This window comes from Osmerus mordax, chromosome 15, assembly GCF_038355195.1.
Source record: "Osmerus mordax isolate fOsmMor3 chromosome 15, fOsmMor3.pri, whole genome shotgun sequence".
NCBI lineage: Eukaryota > Metazoa > Chordata > Actinopteri > Osmeriformes > Osmeridae > Osmerus > Osmerus mordax.
The window spans coordinates 211,193-223,450 of NC_090064.1; the positions used below are offsets into that span (position 1 = coordinate 211,193).

The 12,258-nt window shown below is 57.2% G+C and overlaps 14 non-coding genes across 14 annotated transcripts; all 14 read right to left on the reverse strand.

Moving 5' to 3' along the window:
- Window positions 1-211: 211 nt before the first annotated feature.
- Window positions 212-329, reverse strand: LOC136958242 (U5 spliceosomal RNA). The gene has a single exon (XR_010878511.1). It is a non-coding gene; the product is annotated as a U5 spliceosomal RNA (small nuclear RNA).
- Window positions 330-1,091: 762 nt separating this feature from the next.
- Window positions 1,092-1,282, reverse strand: LOC136958087 (U2 spliceosomal RNA). Its single transcript, XR_010878371.1, has one exon. It is a non-coding gene; the product is annotated as a U2 spliceosomal RNA (small nuclear RNA).
- An 800-nt stretch (window positions 1,283-2,082) lies between these two features.
- Window positions 2,083-2,200, reverse strand: LOC136958243 (U5 spliceosomal RNA). The gene has a single exon (XR_010878512.1). It is a non-coding gene; the product is annotated as a U5 spliceosomal RNA (small nuclear RNA).
- A 774-nt stretch (window positions 2,201-2,974) lies between these two features.
- On the reverse strand, window positions 2,975-3,165 carry LOC136958191 (U2 spliceosomal RNA). The gene has a single exon (XR_010878469.1). It is a non-coding gene; the product is annotated as a U2 spliceosomal RNA (small nuclear RNA).
- Window positions 3,166-3,921: 756 nt separating this feature from the next.
- On the reverse strand, window positions 3,922-4,039 carry LOC136958244 (U5 spliceosomal RNA). Its single transcript, XR_010878513.1, has one exon. It is a non-coding gene; the product is annotated as a U5 spliceosomal RNA (small nuclear RNA).
- Window positions 4,040-4,805: 766 nt separating this feature from the next.
- Window positions 4,806-4,996, reverse strand: LOC136958088 (U2 spliceosomal RNA). The gene has a single exon (XR_010878372.1). It is a non-coding gene; the product is annotated as a U2 spliceosomal RNA (small nuclear RNA).
- A 536-nt stretch (window positions 4,997-5,532) lies between these two features.
- Window positions 5,533-5,650, reverse strand: LOC136958245 (U5 spliceosomal RNA). Its single transcript, XR_010878514.1, has one exon. It is a non-coding gene; the product is annotated as a U5 spliceosomal RNA (small nuclear RNA).
- Window positions 5,651-6,423: 773 nt separating this feature from the next.
- LOC136958089 (U2 spliceosomal RNA) lies at window positions 6,424-6,614 on the reverse strand. The gene has a single exon (XR_010878373.1). It is a non-coding gene; the product is annotated as a U2 spliceosomal RNA (small nuclear RNA).
- A 712-nt stretch (window positions 6,615-7,326) lies between these two features.
- LOC136958246 (U5 spliceosomal RNA) lies at window positions 7,327-7,444 on the reverse strand. The gene has a single exon (XR_010878515.1). It is a non-coding gene; the product is annotated as a U5 spliceosomal RNA (small nuclear RNA).
- A 771-nt stretch (window positions 7,445-8,215) lies between these two features.
- LOC136958090 (U2 spliceosomal RNA) lies at window positions 8,216-8,406 on the reverse strand. The gene has a single exon (XR_010878374.1). It is a non-coding gene; the product is annotated as a U2 spliceosomal RNA (small nuclear RNA).
- A 712-nt stretch (window positions 8,407-9,118) lies between these two features.
- LOC136958247 (U5 spliceosomal RNA) lies at window positions 9,119-9,236 on the reverse strand. Its single transcript, XR_010878516.1, has one exon. It is a non-coding gene; the product is annotated as a U5 spliceosomal RNA (small nuclear RNA).
- A 764-nt stretch (window positions 9,237-10,000) lies between these two features.
- LOC136958091 (U2 spliceosomal RNA) lies at window positions 10,001-10,191 on the reverse strand. Its single transcript, XR_010878375.1, has one exon. It is a non-coding gene; the product is annotated as a U2 spliceosomal RNA (small nuclear RNA).
- A 712-nt stretch (window positions 10,192-10,903) lies between these two features.
- On the reverse strand, window positions 10,904-11,021 carry LOC136958249 (U5 spliceosomal RNA). The gene has a single exon (XR_010878518.1). It is a non-coding gene; the product is annotated as a U5 spliceosomal RNA (small nuclear RNA).
- Window positions 11,022-11,784: 763 nt separating this feature from the next.
- On the reverse strand, window positions 11,785-11,975 carry LOC136958092 (U2 spliceosomal RNA). Its single transcript, XR_010878376.1, has one exon. It is a non-coding gene; the product is annotated as a U2 spliceosomal RNA (small nuclear RNA).
- Between the last annotated feature and the right edge of the window lie 283 nt (window positions 11,976-12,258).

The following is a 12,258-nucleotide window of genomic DNA, read 5'->3' on the forward strand; positions in this document are numbered from 1 at the left end:
GCCAAAAGCCGCAGGACAAGCAGGGACGGAAGCGGAAAGCCGAGGCCAAAAGCCGCAGGACAAGCAGGGACGGAAGCGGAAAGCCGAGGAAAAGGCAACAGAATTGAAACAGCTACAGAAGAAGCAAAGACAAAACCTGCCTTACCCGCAGGCACGCACCTAACCCCAAAGCCAACCTCACCCTGCTTTTGTCACAAGTCCATCAGGCTCTGCCCTCCCTCGGGCAAAGCCTCCCAAAAATACCACGTTCCACTCGTCGGCGCTCCCCTCCACGGAAGTCTTTAGTAAAAGGCGAAAGGCTTGTGCGTGCTGAAGGGGAACCAGAGCGTCGATTTGAAACGACCCAAACGGCCTACCCCCAACCCCTCCGTTGGCCCTGACTCACCCGTCCGCGGGGGCGAACCGGGGAGAACCGGGGCGAACCGCATCCTTCTCGGGAAAAAAAAGGCGCGGAAACGCCACGGGCCGCAGAGGGGCTCGGCCCGCCCGCTTGGCTTTTCTTTCCTTACCGCACTTTCTCCATTTCATTGATGGCTTTTTCTCCATTAAGATCCGTACGTGTTTATCGTATGCGCCTTCCAGCCAGTCCACTCCGTGTTGGTGTCGACTGACACGGCGATAAAAAACTCATTCCGATTGCCTTCCAGTTTTTCACCTCGGCCCCGCTGAATGTCAGCCAGCTCTCTCTCTCTCTCTCTCTCTCTCTCTCTCTCTCTCTCTCTCTCTCTGTCACTCACTCACTCAGTCACTCACTCAGTCACTCACTCACTCAGTCACTCACTTTTTTTTTGTTTTTTTTGTTTTTTTTTTTTTTTATCTAAAAGGGCGGGAAAACGCCACCGGCCGACAGGGCTCCGCCCACACCCCCTTTTCACCCCGTTTTTTTGGTAGGGATCGCTTGTTCCGCTTTGTTGGGGCCCCCCCCCCCCCCTTTTGAGGGTTTTTTGACCCTCACCCCAAAAACCCTAGCCCTAACCTAAACCCCTCTCCCCCAAACCTCACTCATTCAGACATTCCCTCCTTCCCTCCCTCCTTCCTTCCTTCCCTCCCTCCCTCCCTCCCTCACTAGCTTTTCTCTTTGACACGCTTAGAAAGATTGCACCCTTCCCGGAGACGCTGCAATACCGGGGCGATGCGCGGAGCGGACGGAGCGAGCCCCTGTTCCGACTCCCTGTTGCAAAAATCCGTTTAATATGTTGTCCTCGCATGGAGGACATATCAGATATTAAACTGATAAGAACAGATACTACACTTGATCTGAGCCAAAAGGCCGAGAAGCGATGACCGCATTATCGGACGCCCCCGGCGCGCGGACCCTCCGTGCACCACCTGGGCCGCTCGGTCACCACACCGAGAACGGCCGAAACCACGGAAGCGGAAAGCCGAGGCCAAAAGCCGCAGGACAAGCAGGGACGGAAGCGGAAAGCCGAGGCCAAAAGCCGCAGGACAAGCAGGGACGGAAGCGGAAAGCCGAGGCCAAAAGCCGCAGGACAAGCAGGGACGGAAGCGGAAAGCCGAGGCCAAAAGCCGCAGGACAAGCAGGGACGGAAGCGGAAAGCCGAGGCCAAAAGCCGCAGGACAAGCAGGGACGGAAGCGGAAAGCCGAGGCCAAAAGCCGCAGGACAAGCAGGGACGGAAGCGGAAAGCCGAGGCCAAAAGCCGCAGGACAAGCAGGGACGGAAGCGGAAAGCCGAGGCCAAAAGCCGCAGGACAAGCAGGGACGGAAGCGGAAAGCCGAGGCCAAAAGCCGCAGGACAAGCAGGGACGGAAGCGGAAAGCCGAGGCCAAAAGCCGCAGGACAAGCAGGGACGGAAGCGGAAAGCCGAGGCCAAAAGCCGCAGGACAAGCAGGGACGGAAGCGGAAAGCCGAGGCCAAAAGCCGCAGGACAAGCAGGGACGGAAGCGGAAAGCCGAGGCCAAAAGCCGCAGGACAAGCAGGGACGGAAGCGGAAAGCCGAGGAAAAGGCAACAGAATTGAAACAGCTACAGAAGAAGCAAAGACAAAACCTGCCTTACCCGCAGGCACGCACCTAACCCCAAAGCCAACCTCACCCTGCTTTTGTCACAAGTCCATCAGGCTCTGCCCTCCCTCGGGCAAAGCCTCCCAAAAATACCACGTTCCACTCGTCGGCGCTCCCCTCCACGGAAGTCTTTAGTAAAAGGCGAAAGGCTTGTGCGTGCTGAAGGGGAACCAGAGCGTCGATTTGAAACGACCCAAACGGCCTACCCCCAACCCCTCCGTTGGCCCTGACTCACCCGTCCGCGGGGGCGAACCGGGGAGAACCGGGGCGAACCGCATCCTTCTCGGGAAAAAAAAGGCGCGGAAACGCCACGGGCCGCAGAGGGGCTCGGCCCGCCCGCTTGGCTTTTCTTTCCTTACCGCACTTTCTCCATTTCATTGATGGCTTTTTCTCCATTAAGATCCGTACGTGTTTATCGTATGCGCCTTCCAGCCAGTCCACTCCGTGTTGGTGTCGACTGACACGGCGATAAAAAACTCATTCCGATTGCCTTCCAGTTTTTCACCTCGGCCCCGCTGAATGTCAGCCAGCTCTCTCTCTCTCTCTCTCTCTCTCTCTCTCTCTCTCTCTCTCTCTCTCTCTCTCTCTGTCACTCACTCACTCAGTCACTCACTCAGTCACTCACTCACTCAGTCACTCACTTTTTTTTTGTTTTTTTTTGTTTTTTTTTTTTTTTTATCTAAAAGGGCGGGAAAACGCCACCGGCCGACAGGGCTCCGCCCACACCCCCTTTTCACCCCGTTTTTTTGGTAGGGATCGCTTGTTCCGCTTTGTTGGGGCCCCCCCCCCCCCCTTTTGAGGGTTTTTTGACCCTCACCCCAAAAACCCTAGCCCTAACCTAAACCCCTCTCCCCCAAACCTCACTCATTCAGACATTCCCTCCTTCCCTCCCTCCTTCCTTCCTTCCCTCCCTCCCTCCCTCCCTCACTAGCTTTTCTCTTTGACACGCTTAGAAAGATTGCACCCTTCCCGGAGACGCTGCAATACCGGGGCGATGCGCGGAGCGGACGGAGCGAGCCCCTGTTCCGACTCCCTGTTGCAAAAATCCGTTTAATATGTTGTCCTCGCATGGAGGACATATCAGATATTAAACTGATAAGAACAGATACTACACTTGATCTTAGCCAAAAGGCCGAGAAGCGATGACCGCATTATCGGACGCCCCCGGCGCGCGGACCCTCCGTGCACCACCTGGGCCGCTCGGTCACCACACCGAGAACGGCCGAAACCACGGAAGCGGAAAGCCGAGGCCAAAAGCCGCAGGACAAGCAGGGACGGAAGCGGAAAGCCGAGGCCAAAAGCCGCAGGACAAGCAGGGACGGAAGCGGAAAGCCGAGGCCAAAAGCCGCAGGACAAGCAGGGACGGAAGCGGAAAGCCGAGGCCAAAAGCCGCAGGACAAGCAGGGACGGAAGCGGAAAGCCGAGGCCAAAAGCCGCAGGACAAGCAGGGACGGAAGCGGAAAGCCGAGGCCAAAAGCCGCAGGACAAGCAGGGACGGAAGCGGAAAGCCGAGGCCAAAAGCCGCAGGACAAGCAGGGACGGAAGCGGAAAGCCGAGGCCAAAAGCCGCAGGACAAGCAGGGACGGAAGCGGAAAGCCGAGGCCAAAAGCCGCAGGACAAGCAGGGACGGAAGCGGAAAGCCGAGGCCAAAAGCCGCAGGACAAGCAGGGACGGAAGCGGAAAGCCGAGGCCAAAAGCCGCAGGACAAGCAGGGACGGAAGCGGAAAGCCGAGGCCAAAAGCCGCAGGACAAGCAGGGACGGAAGCGGAAAGCCGAGGAAAAGGCAACAGAATTGAAACAGCTACAGAAGAAGCAAAGACAAAACCTGCCTTACCCGCAGGCACGCACCTAACCCCAAAGCCAACCTCACCCTGCTTTTGTCACAAGTCCATCAGGCTCTGCCCTCCCTCGGGCAAAGCCTCCCAAAAATACCACGTTCCACTCGTCGGCGCTCCCCTCCACGGAAGTCTTTAGTAAAAGGCGAAAGGCTTGTGCGTGCTGAAGGGGAACCAGAGCGTCGATTTGAAACGACCCAAACGGCCTACCCCCAACCCCTCCGTTGGCCCTGACTCACCCGTCCGCGGGGGCGAACCGGGGAGAACCGGGGCGAACCGCATCCTTCTCGGGAAAAAAAAGGCGCGGAAACGCCACGGGCCGCAGAGGGGCTCGGCCCGCCCGCTTGGCTTTTCTTTCCTTACCGCACTTTCTCCATTTCATTGATGGCTTTTTCTCCATTAAGATCCGTACGTGTTTATCGTATGCGCCTTCCAGCCAGTCCACTCCGTGTTGGTGTCGACTGACACGGCGATAAAAAACTCATTCCGATTGCCTTCCAGTTTTTCACCTCGGCCCCGCTGAATGTCAGCCAGCTCTCTCTCTCTCTCTCTCTCTCTCTCTCTCTCTCTCTCTCTCTCTCTCTGTCACTCACTCACTCAGTCACTCACTCAGTCACTCACTCACTCAGTCACTCACTTTTTTTTTGTTTTTTTTTGTTTTTTTTTTTTTTTATCTAAAAGGGCGGGAAAACGCCACCGGCCGACAGGGCTCCGCCCACACCCCCTTTTCACCCCGTTTTTTTGGTAGGGATCGCTTGTTCCGCTTTGTTGGGGCCCCCCCCCCCCCCCTTTTGAGGGTTTTTTGACCCTCACCCCAAAAACCCTAGCCCTAACCTAAACCCCTCTCCCCCAAACCTCACTCATTCAGACATTCCCTCCTTCCCTCCCTCCTTCCTTCCTTCCCTCCCTCCCTCCCTCCCTCACTAGCTTTTCTCTTTGACACGCTTAGAAAGATTGCACCCTTCCCGGAGACGCTGCAATACCGGGGCGATGCGCGGAGCGGACGGAGCGAGCCCCTGTTCCGACTCCCTGTTGCAAAAATCCGTTTAATATGTTGTCCTCGCATGGAGGACATATCAGATATTAAACTGATAAGAACAGATACTACACTTGATCTGAGCCAAAAGGCCGAGAAGCGATGACCGCATTATCGGACGCCCCCGGCGCGCGGACCCTCCGTGCACCACCTGGGCCGCTCGGTCACCACACCGAGAACGGCCGAAACCACGGAAGCGGAAAGCCGAGGCCAAAAGCCGCAGGACAAGCAGGGACGGAAGCGGAAAGCCGAGGCCAAAAGCCGCAGGACAAGCAGGGACGGAAGCGGAAAGCCGAGGCCAAAAGCCGCAGGACAAGCAGGGACGGAAGCGGAAAGCCGAGGCCAAAAGCCGCAGGACAAGCAGGGACGGAAGCGGAAAGCCGAGGCCAAAAGCCGCAGGACAAGCAGGGACGGAAGCGGAAAGCCGAGGCCAAAAGCCGCAGGACAAGCAGGGACGGAAGCGGAAAGCCGAGGCCAAAAGCCGCAGGACAAGCAGGGACGGAAGCGGAAAGCCGAGGAAAAGGCAACAGAATTGAAACAGCTACAGAAGAAGCAAAGACAAAACCTGCCTTACCCGCAGGCACGCACCTAACCCCAAAGCCAACCTCACCCTGCTTTTGTCACAAGTCCATCAGGCTCTGCCCTCCCTCGGGCAAAGCCTCCCAAAAATACCACGTTCCACTCGTCGGCGCTCCCCTCCACGGAAGTCTTTAGTAAAAGGCGAAAGGCTTGTGCGTGCTGAAGGGGAACCAGAGCGTCGATTTGAAACGACCCAAACGGCCTACCCCCAACCCCTCCGTTGGCCCTGACTCACCCGTCCGCGGGGGCGAACCGGGGAGAACCGGGGCGAACCGCATCCTTCTCGGGAAAAAAAAGGCGCGGAAACGCCACGGGCCGCAGAGGGGCTCGGCCCGCCCGCTTGGCTTTTCTTTCCTTACCGCACTTTCTCCATTTCATTGATGGCTTTTTCTCCATTAAGATCCGTACGTGTTTATCGTATGCGCCTTCCAGCCAGTCCACTCCGTGTTGGTGTCGACTGACACGGCGATAAAAAACTCATTCCGATTGCCTTCCAGTTTTTCACCTCGGCCCCGCTGAATGTCAGCCAGCTCTCTCTCTCTCTCTCTCTCTCTCTCTCTCTCTCTCTCTCTCTCTCTCTCTCTCTCTGTCACTCACTCACTCAGTCACTCACTCAGTCACTCACTCACTCAGTCACTCACTTTTTTTTTGTTTTTTTTTGTTTTTTTTTTTTTTTATCTAAAAGGGCGGGAAAACGCCACCGGCCGACAGGGCTCCGCCCACACCCCCTTTTCACCCCGTTTTTTTGGTAGGGATCGCTTGTTCCGCTTTGTTGGGGCCCCCCCCCCCCCCTTTTGAGGGTTTTTTGACCCTCACCCCAAAAACCCTAGCCCTAACCTAAACCCCTCTCCCCCAAACCTCACTCATTCAGACATTCCCTCCTTCCCTCCCTCCTTCCTTCCTTCCCTCCCTCCCTCCCTCCCTCACTAGCTTTTCTCTTTGACACGCTTAGAAAGATTGCACCCTTCCCGGAGACGCTGCAATACCGGGGCGATGCGCGGAGCGGACGGAGCGAGCCCCTGTTCCGACTCCCTGTTGCAAAAATCCGTTTAATATGTTGTCCTCGCATGGAGGACATATCAGATATTAAACTGATAAGAACAGATACTACACTTGATCTGAGCCAAAAGGCCGAGAAGCGATGACCGCATTATCGGACGCCCCCGGCGCGCGGACCCTCCGTGCACCACCTGGGCCGCTCGGTCACCACACCGAGAACGGCCGAAACCACGGAAGCGGAAAGCCGAGGCCAAAAGCCGCAGGACAAGCAGGGACGGAAGCGGAAAGCCGAGGCCAAAAGCCGCAGGACAAGCAGGGACGGAAGCGGAAAGCCGAGGCCAAAAGCCGCAGGACAAGCAGGGACGGAAGCGGAAAGCCGAGGCCAAAAGCCGCAGGACAAGCAGGGACGGAAGCGGAAAGCCGAGGCCAAAAGCCGCAGGACAAGCAGGGACGGAAGCGGAAAGCCGAGGCCAAAAGCCGCAGGACAAGCAGGGACGGAAGCGGAAAGCCGAGGCCAAAAGCCGCAGGACAAGCAGGGACGGAAGCGGAAAGCCGAGGCCAAAAGCCGCAGGACAAGCAGGGACGGAAGCGGAAAGCCGAGGCCAAAAGCCGCAGGACAAGCAGGGACGGAAGCGGAAAGCCGAGGCCAAAAGCCGCAGGACAAGCAGGGACGGAAGCGGAAAGCCGAGGCCAAAAGCCGCAGGACAAGCAGGGACGGAAGCGGAAAGCCGAGGAAAAGGCAACAGAATTGAAACAGCTACAGAAGAAGCAAAGACAAAACCTGCCTTACCCGCAGGCACGCACCTAACCCCAAAGCCAACCTCACCCTGCTTTTGTCACAAGTCCATCAGGCTCTGCCCTCCCTCGGGCAAAGCCTCCCAAAAATACCACGTTCCACTCGTCGGCGCTCCCCTCCACGGAAGTCTTTAGTAAAAGGCGAAAGGCTTGTGCGTGCTGAAGGGGAACCAGAGCGTCGATTTGAAACGACCCAAACGGCCTACCCCCAACCCCTCCGTTGGCCCTGACTCACCCGTCCGCGGGGGCGAACCGGGGAGAACCGGGGCGAACCGCATCCTTCTCGGGAAAAAAAAGGCGCGGAAACGCCACGGGCCGCAGAGGGGCTCGGCCCGCCCGCTTGGCTTTTCTTTCCTTACCGCACTTTCTCCATTTCATTGATGGCTTTTTCTCCATTAAGATCCGTACGTGTTTATCGTATGCGCCTTCCAGCCAGTCCACTCCGTGTTGGTGTCGACTGACACGGCGATAAAAAACTCATTCCGATTGCCTTCCAGTTTTTCACCTCGGCCCCGCTGAATGTCAGCCAGCTCTCTCTCTCTCTCTCTCTCTCTCTCTCTCTCTCTCTCTCTCTCTCTCTCTCTCTGTCACTCACTCACTCAGTCACTCACTCAGTCACTCACTCACTCAGTCACTCACTTTTTTTTTGTTTTTTTTTGTTTTTTTTTTTTTTTATCTAAAAGGGCGGGAAAACGCCACCGGCCGACAGGGCTCCGCCCACACCCCCTTTTCACCCCGTTTTTTTGGTAGGGATCGCTTGTTCCGCTTTGTTGGGGCCCCCCCCCCCCCCTTTTGAGGGTTTTTTGACCCTCACCCCAAAAACCCTAGCCCTAACCTAAACCCCTCTCCCCCAAACCTCACTCATTCAGACATTCCCTCCTTCCCTCCCTCCTTCCTTCCTTCCCTCCCTCCCTCCCTCCCTCACTAGCTTTTCTCTTTGACACGCTTAGAAAGATTGCACCCTTCCCGGAGACGCTGCAATACCGGGGCGATGCGCGGAGCGGACGGAGCGAGCCCCTGTTCCGACTCCCTGTTGCAAAAATCCGTTTAATATGTTGTCCTCGCATGGAGGACATATCAGATATTAAACTGATAAGAACAGATACTACACTTGATCTGAGCCAAAAGGCCGAGAAGCGATGACCGCATTATCGGACGCCCCCGGCGCGCGGACCCTCCGTGCACCACCTGGGCCGCTCGGTCACCACACCGAGAACGGCCGAAACCACGGAAGCGGAAAGCCGAGGCCAAAAGCCGCAGGACAAGCAGGGACGGAAGCGGAAAGCCGAGGCCAAAAGCCGCAGGACAAGCAGGGACGGAAGCGGAAAGCCGAGGCCAAAAGCCGCAGGACAAGCAGGGACGGAAGCGGAAAGCCGAGGCCAAAAGCCGCAGGACAAGCAGGGACGGAAGCGGAAAGCCGAGGCCAAAAGCCGCAGGACAAGCAGGGACGGAAGCGGAAAGCCGAGGCCAAAAGCCGCAGGACAAGCAGGGACGGAAGCGGAAAGCCGAGGCCAAAAGCCGCAGGACAAGCAGGGACGGAAGCGGAAAGCCGAGGCCAAAAGCCGCAGGACAAGCAGGGACGGAAGCGGAAAGCCGAGGCCAAAAGCCGCAGGACAAGCAGGGACGGAAGCGGAAAGCCGAGGCCAAAAGCCGCAGGACAAGCAGGGACGGAAGCGGAAAGCCGAGGCCAAAAGCCGCAGGACAAGCAGGGACGGAAGCGGAAAGCCGAGGAAAAGGCAACAGAATTGAAACAGCTACAGAAGAAGCAAAGACAAAACCTGCCTTACCCGCAGGCACGCACCTAACCCCAAAGCCAACCTCACCCTGCTTTTGTCACAAGTCCATCAGGCTCTGCCCTCCCTCGGGCAAAGCCTCCCAAAAATACCACGTTCCACTCGTCGGCGCTCCCCTCCACGGAAGTCTTTAGTAAAAGGCGAAAGGCTTGTGCGTGCTGAAGGGGAACCAGAGCGTCGATTTGAAACGACCCAAACGGCCTACCCCCAACCCCTCCGTTGGCCCTGACTCACCCGTCCGCGGGGGCGAACCGGGGAGAACCGGGGCGAACCGCATCCTTCTCGGGAAAAAAAAGGCGCGGAAACGCCACGGGCCGCAGAGGGGCTCGGCCCGCCCGCTTGGCTTTTCTTTCCTTACCGCACTTTCTCCATTTCATTGATGGCTTTTTCTCCATTAAGATCCGTACGTGTTTATCGTATGCGCCTTCCAGCCAGTCCACTCCGTGTTGGTGTCGACTGACACGGCGATAAAAAACTCATTCCGATTGCCTTCCAGTTTTTCACCTCGGCCCCGCTGAATGTCAGCCAGCTCTCTCTCTCTCTCTCTCTCTCTCTCTCTCTCTCTCTCTCTCTCTCTCTGTCACTCACTCACTCAGTCACTCACTCAGTCACTCACTCACTCAGTCACTCACTTTTTTTTTGTTTTTTTTGTTTTTTTTTTTTTTTATCTAAAAGGGCGGGAAAACGCCACCGGCCGACAGGGCTCCGCCCACACCCCCTTTTCACCCCGTTTTTTTGGTAGGGATCGCTTGTTCCGCTTTGTTGGGGCCCCCCCCCCCCCCTTTTGAGGGTTTTTTGACCCTCACCCCAAAAACCCTAGCCCTAACCTAAACCCCTCTCCCCCAAACCTCACTCATTCAGACATTCCCTCCTTCCCTCCCTCCTTCCTTCCTTCCCTCCCTCCCTCCCTCCCTCACTAGCTTTTCTCTTTGACACGCTTAGAAAGATTGCACCCTTCCCGGAGACGCTGCAATACCGGGGCGATGCGCGGAGCGGACGGAGCGAGCCCCTGTTCCGACTCCCTGTTGCAAAAATCCGTTTAATATGTTGTCCTCGCATGGAGGACATATCAGATATTAAACTGATAAGAACAGATACTACACTTGATCTGAGCCAAAAGGCCGAGAAGCGATGACCGCATTATCGGACGCCCCCGGCGCGCGGACCCTCCGTGCACCACCTGGGCCGCTCGGTCACCACACCGAGAACGGCCGAAACCACGGAAGCGGAAAGCCGAGGCCAAAAGCCGCAGGACAAGCAGGGACGGAAGCGGAAAGCCGAGGCCAAAAGCCGCAGGACAAGCAGGGACGGAAGCGGAAAGCCGAGGCCAAAAGCCGCAGGACAAGCAGGGACGGAAGCGGAAAGCCGAGGCCAAAAGCCGCAGGACAAGCAGGGACGGAAGCGGAAAGCCGAGGCCAAAAGCCGCAGGACAAGCAGGGACGGAAGCGGAAAGCCGAGGCCAAAAGCCGCAGGACAAGCAGGGACGGAAGCGGAAAGCCGAGGCCAAAAGCCGCAGGACAAGCAGGGACGGAAGCGGAAAGCCGAGGCCAAAAGCCGCAGGACAAGCAGGGACGGAAGCGGAAAGCCGAGGCCAAAAGCCGCAGGACAAGCAGGGACGGAAGCGGAAAGCCGAGGCCAAAAGCCGCAGGACAAGCAGGGACGGAAGCGGAAAGCCGAGGCCAAAAGCCGCAGGACAAGCAGGGACGGAAGCGGAAAGCCGAGGAAAAGGCAACAGAATTGAAACAGCTACAGAAGAAGCAAAGACAAAACCTGCCTTACCCGCAGGCACGCACCTAACCCCAAAGCCAACCTCACCCTGCTTTTGTCACAAGTCCATCAGGCTCTGCCCTCCCTCGGGCAAAGCCTCCCAAAAATACCACGTTCCACTCGTCGGCGCTCCCCTCCACGGAAGTCTTTAGTAAAAGGCGAAAGGCTTGTGCGTGCTGAAGGGGAACCAGAGCGTCGATTTGAAACGACCCAAACGGCCTACCCCCAACCCCTCCGTTGGCCCTGACTCACCCGTCCGCGGGGGCGAACCGGGGAGAACCGGGGCGAACCGCATCCTTCTCGGGAAAAAAAAGGCGCGGAAACGCCACGGGCCGCAGAGGGGCTCGGCCCGCCCGCTTGGCTTTTCTTTCCTTACCGCACTTTCTCCATTTCATTGATGGCTTTTTCTCCATTAAGATCCGTACGTGTTTATCGTATGCGCCTTCCAGCCAGTCCACTCCGTGTTGGTGTCGACTGACACGGCGATAAAAAACTCATTCCGATTGCCTTCCAGTTTTTCACCTCGGCCCCGCTGAATGTCAGCCAGCTCTCTCTCTCTCTCTCTCTCTCTCTCTCTCTCTCTCTCTCTCTCTCTCTGTCACTCACTCACTCAGTCACTCACTCAGTCACTCACTCACTCAGTCACTCACTTTTTTTTTGTTTTTTTTGTTTTTTTTTTTTTTTATCTAAAAGGGCGGGAAAACGCCACCGGCCGACAGGGCTCCGCCCACACCCCCTTTTCACCCCGTTTTTTTGGTAGGGATCGCTTGTTCCGCTTTGTTGGGGCCCCCCCCCCCCCTTTTGAGGGTTTTTTGACCCTCACCCCAAAAACCCTAGCCCTAACCTAAACCCCTCTCCCCCAAACCTCACTCATTCAGACATTCCCTCCTTCCCTCCCTCCTTCCTTCCTTCCCTCCCTCCCTCCCTCCCTCACTAGCTTTTCTCTTTGACACGCTTAGAAAGATTGCACCCTTCCCGGAGACGCTGCAATACCGGGGCGATGCGCGGAGCGGACGGAGCGAGCCCCTGTTCCGACTCCCTGTTGCAAAAATCCGTTTAATATGTTGTCCTCGCATGGAGGACATATCAGATATTAAACTGATAAGAACAGATACTACACTTGATCTGAGCCAAAAGGCCGAGAAGCGATGACCGCATTATCGGACGCCCCCGGCGCGCGGACCCTCCGTGCACCACCTGGGCCGCTCGGTCACCACACCGAGAACGGCCGAAACCACGGAAGCGGAAAGCCGAGGCCAAAAGCCGCAGGACAAGCAGGGACGGAAGCGGAAAGCCGAGGCCAAAAGCCGCAGGACAAGCAGGGACGGAAGCGGAAAGCCGAGGCCAAAAGCCGCAGGACAAGCAGGGACGGAAGCGGAAAGCCGAGGCCAAAAGCCGCAGGACAAGCAGGGACGGAAGCGGAAAGCCGAGGC